Below are 9560 nucleotides of genomic sequence, written 5' to 3'. Positions count from 1 at the left end.
AGCAATCCGATCTTCAGATCCTTTATGACCAACTCCCAAAACCTTGTATTATCATGGGAGACTTAAACGGTCATAACCCCCTTTGGGGTAGCAGTAACACCAATGGGAAAGGAAGAATTCTTGAGGATTTCTTCACGAATACTGATTTATGCATTTTCAATGATAATTCTCATACATATCTTCATCCCGCGACAGGTTCGTACTCCTCTCTTGATTTATCTGTTGCTGATTCCAGTTTATACAATGAATTTGAATGGTCAGTCCACGACGATCTTTGTGGAAGTGACCATTTTCCCACTATACTTTCAGCCATAAACCCCAGTGACGCTGGAGTTCGGTCTTGACTGCCGTCGAGTGCGGACGTGCTTTGCTTGTGTGCAAACTGAATAGTATCCTAGCATACTTGGTTGTTTATGTATTTTCCTTTTGTTGTTGTTTACATTTTCTCCACGCTTGTTGTGTAGTGAAACTTCACTTGTTTTCCTTTTCGTGGATTAATCAGTCAGTTGTTGGGGTTTTCCTCGGCAATGGCTGAAAACAGCATGGACTGTGAAGGCGACTTCAAGGTGGTGTCCTCTGGGAGGAAGCGAATCGGTCGCATTCCGGATGGTACTTCTAAGAAAGCTTGTGTTGTGAAGCAATCACCTGCTGCTACTCCTGCTTGGTCTGATCTTTCTTTTATTTATGATGAGCCAGTTCAGGTGAAGTCAACCACTGTCATCATTAAGGCAGACGTTGATGATGACGTTTCAACAACTCTTTGTCAACTTATGACCCAGCGGGCCTTGGCGAGAGCATTGGCTAAGGTTACTACTGAAATAGTCAGTGTTAAGAGGATGGCCAGGGGGGATGTTAGTGTTACAGCAAAAACCGTTGAGGCTGCCCAAAAACTTATGCAAATTACAGAACTTGGTGATCATTATGTTACCACTTACGAGCCTGAATCACTCATGAGATCCCGCGGGGTTATCTATGGTCTTGAACTGGATGTTGAGATGAATGAAATTGAGGAAGAACTAAAACCTACTTTACCTTTACTATGCTCCGCTGTGCGCCTGACTCGTGGACCTGATAAAATCCCTCCTAAATCTGTTTTGCTTACATTTGCTGGTCAGTCCTTACCAGATCATGTGGATATTTTCTTCCAGAGATTTCCTATCAGGTTATATGTTCCCCCTGCATTGCGATGTTTTAAATGTCAGTCCTTTGGACATGTCTCTGCTAAGTGTAGGAGCACTCATCATATTTGTGCTAAATGTGGAGGGAAGCACAAGTATGAGGAGTGCACTGAAAGTTCCCTTAAATGTAAAAACTGTGGTGAAGCTCACTCTGCTGCCTACAGAGGTTGTATTAAGTATCAAGAAGCGGTTCAAATCCAGAAAGTTAGAGTTGAGGGGAAACTTTCCTATTCTCAGGCTGTCCGACAGGTGCGTGGGGATTCTCATGTTGTTAAGGACCCACACGTTCATGCCACACCACCCGCTGCTCAACCACAGTCTCCAGTTGTTCCCATTCCTGTTGTGGTATCTCGTCCTGTCATGGTGACTGCAAGTACACAGACTGACACCCAAGAGGTTGAATGTCAGACTGATTCTCTTACTGACCTTATCCATGAAACCTCTTGTACGTCTCTATTCAACAATGTCTCTCCAGCTGATTTTCTCAATTTTGTTATATGCATAGTTGCCAACCTGGGATCCAATCGTGCATTCAAATCTGATGGCCTACAGATGATAGCATCAGCTGCACATTCTCTACTGGGTCTAAAGTTGTCATCTGATGATCTGATGAGCATGCTTAAGGGTCAACAATGGAAGTCATAATTCTTTTTATGGCTCTCTTAATACTTCAGTGGAATGCTAGATCTATTAATGCAAATGGTCCAGGCTTTAAAGTTTTTGTTAACAGTCTTGATCCCATGCCGGATGTTGTGTGTCTTCAAGAGACGTTTTTGAATCCCACGCATCGATTCCGTTGGGAAGGGTATGTCTGTTTACGTAAAGACCGTCCGTTTGGGTCTAGAGGAGGTTGTGCTATACTTATAAAGGATTCGTTGTCCTTTAGTGAAATTAGATTGCCACAATCCGAAATTGAAGCAAATGCAGTCACTATCCATTTGAAAAATATGAGATCGGTCTCGATTTTTAATATCTACAATCATGCTTTTGCTTCAAGTGATGATTATGCTTCTCTTTTGAATGTATCTGACACGCTTAAAGTCTTATGTGGTGATTTCAATAGCCATAATCCGCTGTGGGGAGCCGTTAAGCTGGATGCTGGCGGCAAAGTCATTGAGACACTCCTTGATGAACAGAATCTTTTCCTTCTGAATGATGGTTCTATGACCCGGCATGACTTGGCCTCTGCTTCATTTTCAGCCCTGGATTTGACCATTGTCAGTCCACAACTAGCTCCACACTGTGATTGGGAAGTGTATTTTCAGGATTCGTTTGGTAGTGATCATTATCCTGTGTTTACCAGCCTCCAACTTGACCCGATAACTGAATCAAGAGAAACAGCTCAGCGGTGGATTTTCTCTAAAGCCGACTGGTCTGCATATACCTCTTTGTGCTCCGACACTATCACCCCAGCTATAATTTCGATGGATATTGAACAGTTTCATAGCTGCTTTGTTTCTCACATTATTGCTGCAGCTGATAAAACCATAGGGAGAAGTTCAGGTAAACGTCCTCTTAAACCGCCAGTTTGTTGGTGGACAGATGCATGTCAATCAGCTCATGATGCTAGGAAGAGGGCCAAGAAAAGGGTTGAAAAGTCTGCCTTACCGTCTGATTTAATTGAATTTCGACGCGCTTCCGCTTTCCTCAAACGAACGGTCACTGAAGCCAAACGTTTGTCCTGGTCTAAGTACACAAGTTCCATCAACAGAAATACACCTCTTTCTCAGGTATGGCGAAAAGTGAAAGTTATTTCTGGTGGTTCATGTTCTACCCGTGCAATTCCATCTATCGGTAAAGATGCACCAGCAACAACAAATATTGACAAAAGTAATGCATTGGCTGAGTCCTTTCAGAGAATCTCTAGTACAGACAACTTTAATTCAGACTTTCGAATTATTAAGGAGTCACTTGAATCAGAGTATTCAGATATCTTACATTGTCCAACACATCATATCGCTGACTACAACTCCTTATTTTGTTTCCAGGAATTAAGGAACGCCATTTCTGGACGGAAAAATACCTCCCCAGGTGATGATTCCTTGTGTAATGATATGTTCAAACATCTGCCGCTTATCAGTCTTGAAACGATGCTTTTACTTTTTAATCACATTTGGTTTGAAAGCAAACTTCCCATCTCTTGGAAAAAGGCAATTGTAATTCCTATTCCTAAGCCTGGTAAAGATCCTACTCAATCCACATCCTACAGGCCCATTGCTCTTACCTCCAACATGTGTAAGATAATGGAGAGAATGGTAAATAACCGACTAGTTTACTTCATGGAAAAGAACAATCTGTATTCAGGTGTTCAATCAGGATTTCGGAAAAACAGATCTTGTGTTGATCATTTAGTGAGACTTGAAACCGAAATTAAGAAGGCACTAGGAAGCACTGAATATCTGATGGCTGTTTTCATGGACATTGAAAAAGCCTATGACATGCTATGGAGGGATGGTTTGGTGATAAAACTGTATAAGCTTGGAGTTTGTGGACGCATGCTTGATTGGATAAAGGATTTTTTGAGGGACAGAAGTATACAAGTTCGCATTGGAACTTCTCTGTCGCATATATTCAAGTTAGAAAATGGAACTCCCCAAGGTAGTGTAATCAGTCCGACATTATTTAATGTGATGATTAATGACCTGTTTGAGAATATCAATGTCCTGGTCGAAACATCGCAGTTTGCTGATGATGGAGCGTTGTGGAAACGGTCCCGTAATTTTGACGTTGTTTTCAATGGTCTTCAACAATCTCTCGATCTTGTACAAGCTTGGTGTATACAGTGGGGTTTTAAGATTTCAGCTTCAAAATCGTCTGCAATCATTTTTACTAGGAAGAGGATTCCTCAAAATTCAAAATTGGTTTTGTGCGGTTCTCCCTTGGAGTTTGTGGATAAGGTGAGGTTTTTAGGACTCTGGTTTGATAGGAGGCTTACCTGGAAACCTCATATAGATTATTTGATTCAGAAGTGCACTAAAGTCTTGAACCTTCTGAGAAGTATTTTCAGTACCAAATGGGGTGCAGACAAGCAGTGTTTATTGCTGTTATATCGTGCCCTCATTAGATCACGACTTGATTTCGGCTGTCAAGCTTATGGATCTGCATGTGTAACACAAAAGGCAAGACTAGATGTTGTTCAGTCAAAGGCCCTCAGAATCTGTCTTGGAGCATTTAGAACTACTTCTGTTGAAGCTCTACATGTTGAATCGGGTGAAATGCCTTTAGATCTCAGACGTGAACTGTTAGAAGTTAGATACATGCTGAAGTTGAAATCTTTTGGGTTGAAACACCCGACGTCAGCTGTATTGGGAGATTGTGTTGAGTATTTTCTCGATCCTTGGAAGGACGGTATGGGGCCTTATGGGATGCGTTGTCAGAGAACTGCTTTTCATCATCAAGTACGTGATGTTGCAGTAGATGATGTCAGTGTTCTGCCTAAGAAGCCACCTTGGCTGCTGGAACATCCATCCGTGTATCTTGATGTTCTGGACCAAACATCTAAATCTGATCCAGTTCCTCGTATCAAAGCTCTTGCTGAGGAACATATCCGTAGTTTACAGTGGACTAATGCTATGCAGATTTACACTGATGGATCTAAGTGCCCAGTGTCCGGTCATGTTGGTGCAGGTATCTTCATAGCTACTGATCAAAGAGAGATTTCTCTCCGATTAGCTGATCACTTGTCAGTATTTTCTGCTGAACTTGCGGCCATCATTGAAGCTTTGTGCTGGATTAAATTTTTTAAGCCTGTATCAGCGGTCATTTTTAGTGATTCCGTCAGTGCTTTACAAGCAATTCGGACAGGCTCCTCCTCAGCAAGGCAAGATTTGATCAATATTATACTTGAACTCTTTAATGACTTAAGTAAAGATCTTTTAGACGTTGAATTTTCATGGATACCGGCTCATGTTGGGATTTTTGGAAATGAAAAAGCTGACAGATTGGCAAAAGCTGCATTAGATTTTGATGGATCGGAACAGGATGAGTCCATACTGCCCTCTCCTGCTGAATTATGCACCTTAAGTAAGTTCTCTGTTCAGACGAAATGGCAACAGAGATGGTCCTCATCCTTAAAAGGACGCCATCTCTATGGCATTGAGCCTTTTATAACGAAGTCAAAATTATCCAGAGGTAACCGTAGAGAAGAGGTGCTATTAACCAGACTTCGTCTTGGGCACTGTGGTCTTGGGGCCTATCTAAATATTCTTGATAAAGATACTTCTCCAAATTGCACTGTGTGTCTTCAGCTAGATAATGTTGCCCATTATTTATTGCATTGCCAAAAATATGTCACTCAACGTAAGGCGATGATTGAATCACTTACATCACTCAATATTGAAATCTCTTTGACTGGACTGTTGTGTTCACAGAATATCGCCCGCACTGATGTTCAGAATGCACTTCTTGCTTATATTAAAGCTTGTGGCAGTTTTAATACTTTATAAACGTTTGTTAAATTAGCAAACCTTTGTGATGGGCAAGGTGTAAATGGGCCTAGTTGCCCGAACACCTATTAAAACTTAAATTATCTATCTATCTATCTATCCAGTGACGCTGCACCGTCCACTAGATGGAACTTTAACAAGGCAGATTGGTCTTTATTCGAGACCTTATGCACTAACAGACTAAAACCAGAATTCTTTCTCAATGTGTCTGATCCTATTCAAATGTTTTCAGATGAATTAAACATGATTGCCGATGATTGTATTCCCAAGTCCTCTATGGTTCCACATATTCGGAAGCCATGGTTTACTATTGATTGCAAACAGGCTAGAAGGGCTAGAAAAAAGGCGGAAAAATATTTCCGTCGACATCCAACCGTCCATAACTTAAACCAGTTTAAAATTTCAAACGCCCAGGTTCGTCGTACATTTAAACAAAGTAAACGACAGTCATGGCGAAATTATGTTTCTAGAATTTACTCACGAACACCTATTTCTAAGGTATGGAATATGGTGAAGAAGAAAAAAGGTAAAGGTTCCAAATGTAGTGTGCACCATCTTCAGGAGGGTGACACTCTTTTAACCGAAAAAGCTGATATTGCAAATAAACTAGGTGAAACGTTAGCTAAACATTCCTCCTCATCCAATTATTCACCGACTTTTCAGAAATATAAAAACCATCAAGAAAGAAAGACTATTAATTTTAATTCAGATAATGGGGAGGATTATAATGAACTATTTTCTATTCATGAGCTCAATGCTGCTCTTGGGCAAGCTCATGACACTGCTTCAGGACACGATAATATTCATTATCAGCTCCTAAAGCATCTCCCTGAATCGTGTTTAGAAACATTATTGAATATCTTTGACAGTATCTGGACATCTGGCAACTTCCCACCATCATGGCGCAATGCCATAATCATTCCTATTCCTAAACCTGGCCGGGATCATACCGATCCATCTAATTACAGACCAATTTCTTTAACTAGCTGTGTTTGCAAGACAATGGAACGTATGGTTAATAATCGTCTAGTCTAGTACCTGGAAACCAACAACCTCATCACTGACATTCAATGTGGTTTCCGGAAAAATCGTAGTACGATCGATCATTTGGTACGCTTAGAATCTTTCATTAAAGATTCCATGCTAAATAAACAACATACTGTATCAATATTTTTCGATCTTGAAAAGGCATATGATACTACATGGAAGTATGGCATTTTGAAAGATCTCCATGATTTTGGTTTAAGGGGTCGTTTACCCCTTTTGATATCACAATTTTTAGAAGATAGACAATTTCAAGTCCGAGTGGGGTCTACCCTGTCTGATCATTACAGTCAGGATCAGGGTGTCCCACAAGGCAGTATTTTTGTCCGTCACATTGTTTAGTGTTAAGATCAATAGTTTGTCAAAGGTTTTAAGCGATTCACTTGATGGATCTCTTTTTGTGGATGATTTTAATATTTCTTGTCGTGGAAAACACATGCGTACTATTGAACGGCAACTACAATTGTGTTCAAATAAAATTGATAAATGGTGTCTCGAAAACGGTTTTAGGTTTTCTAAATCCAAGACTAATTGTATACATTTTTGTAGAAAATATAAACCGCATAAAGATCCTGAACTGTTTCTAAATGGATCTCCCATCAAAGTTGTCAAGGAGGCCAAATTTTTGGGATTAATTTTTGACTCACATTTAACGTTTCTACCCATATCAAATCCCTCAAAACTAAATGCCTGAAGGCACTTGACCTGTTGAAGGTCGTTTCAAATTGTAAGTGGGGAGGGGATCAAGCTACCCTCCTACAACTCTATCGATCATTGATCCGTTCGAAACTTGATTACGGTTCAATTGTATATGGTGGAGCCTGTAAGAGCAACCTAACACTTTTGGATTCTGTTCACCACCAAGGTCTCAGACTTTGCCTTGGCTCCTTTCGAACATCACCTGTCGACAGCCTCTATGTCGAGGCTGATGAGCCATCTCTTACCCAACGCCGTGCCAAATTGACCTTACAGTATGTAACAAAATTACATTCCAACGAATCAAACCTTGCATATAACTGTGTATTTCATCCCTTGTATGAGGATTTGTACAGCAGGAAGTCTTCACTTGTTCCGCCTCTTGGTATCAGAGTGAAACCTTTCCTTTCTGCTGCTGGCATTGAGCTAGAAAATATAGCTCCTTCTCGTTTACTTTCTTCTCCTCCTTGGCAATTGGTTAGGCCACAAGTTGACCTTACACTGACAACATTTAAAAAATCAGAAACTAATGAATCACAATATAAACAAGAATACCATCAATTAAAAAGTAAATACAATACCTATAAATCCTTATTCACAGATGGATCCAAGGATGGTGGGGCAGTGGCTTGTGCCACAGTCATTGGGTCTAAGACAATCTCTTCCAGATTACCGGCTGACAGCTCTATTTTCACAGCAGAAGCAAACGCTCTCTTAACCGCTCTTAAATATATTGAAAGACACCCCAAACATAAACAATATATAATCTATTCCGACTCCCTTTCTTGTCTTCAGGCGATTAAAAACATTTTTTGCAAGCATCCACTTTTAATAGAAATAATTGAATTGTATAATGATCTTGCTACTGGCCAATACGACATTGTCTTTTGTTGGTTACCCAGCCATGTAGGAATTTCAGGGAACGCAATGGCCGATCGTGCCGCCAAGGCGGCACTTAACAAATCTGTGACACCACTTCTCATTCCTTATCCTGATTACAAAGCTAGTATTAGATTTTACATCCGTGACCTTATGCAAAAGAGGTGGGACACCCAAGTAGGTATAAATAAATTACATGAAATAAAACCCTATATTGGTTACACCTACTTGGGCTGTCAGTCCAGATTTCAAGAGGTCATTTTGCGACGATGTCGTATTGGCCATACCAGATATACTCATACATACCTGTTAAAAGGTGAAGATCTTCCGTTTTGTATCCCTTGTGATGAGAGAGTCACGGTCAAGCATATCCTGCTTGACTGTGTTGAATTCTCCATCACAAGGGAGAAATATTTCAATGTCAAAACCATCAAGGATCTTTTTAATAGTGTTAGTTCTCATTTACTTATTGGTTTTTTAAAAGAAATTGATTTCATGATTGAATTTTGATTAATAACTGTTGTAGATAGATATATTTTAATGATTGGTAGTGTAAATTAGCAACTGGTATTGTTAGTGGCTGTATCCTCAAAGGGGGTTAAAGTATCGTAAAATTATTGTCCTCCTGAGAGGGTACGTAAGTCCCAAAACTTTCACAGTTTAATTTCCGCTTACCCGATTTTAAACGTAGTATATTTGTTCTTTTAAAAGTTGGCTAAACATTCGTACAATCGCCAGCGGCTGAAGGGATGGTGTAAATCCAACTAAGGTCCATGCAGGTAGCAAAGGTACTGTAAGACCCCATGGACCCTGGTATGGTGATCTGCCTTCAGTTGTCGGCGGTCTATAGCCTGTTTTTATATTGTATCGTCCTCTATAGTTGAATTGTTTTAGATTTTATTACTAGTTTTAAATATTTTCCTGTGATAGTCTAGTTGTTTTACTGTCCTTCGTTGACAGATTTTTTACCATTCTCTATTATGTATGACATTAATGGTTCTCGTCACGATATGGCTGAAATATTGCCGATGTGACGTTAAATGTTAACTTACTCACTCACTCAAGAGACATATCTTAAAAATACTGATACCTTCACCTTAAGACGATTTAGTGATTACCATTCCTTCTCTCCTCCTGGCACTAAAGCCACTGGAGGTGCTTCTATTTTGGTACATCAGAGTGTCATTCACAGCCTCGTTACCCTAAATACGGATCTTCAAGCTGTTGCTATTCGTCTGACACTGCACATTGCTCTGACACTGTGCAGCTTGTATATTCCTCCCTCTTTTAATATTCAACTAAGAGATCTTCAAAATCT

The sequence above is a fragment of the Haliotis asinina genome, chromosome 4 (assembly GCF_037392515.1).
Source record: "Haliotis asinina isolate JCU_RB_2024 chromosome 4, JCU_Hal_asi_v2, whole genome shotgun sequence".
NCBI lineage: Eukaryota > Metazoa > Mollusca > Gastropoda > Lepetellida > Haliotidae > Haliotis > Haliotis asinina.
The sequence above is the reverse complement of the archived record's forward strand: the minus strand, read 5'-3'. Positions refer to the sequence as shown.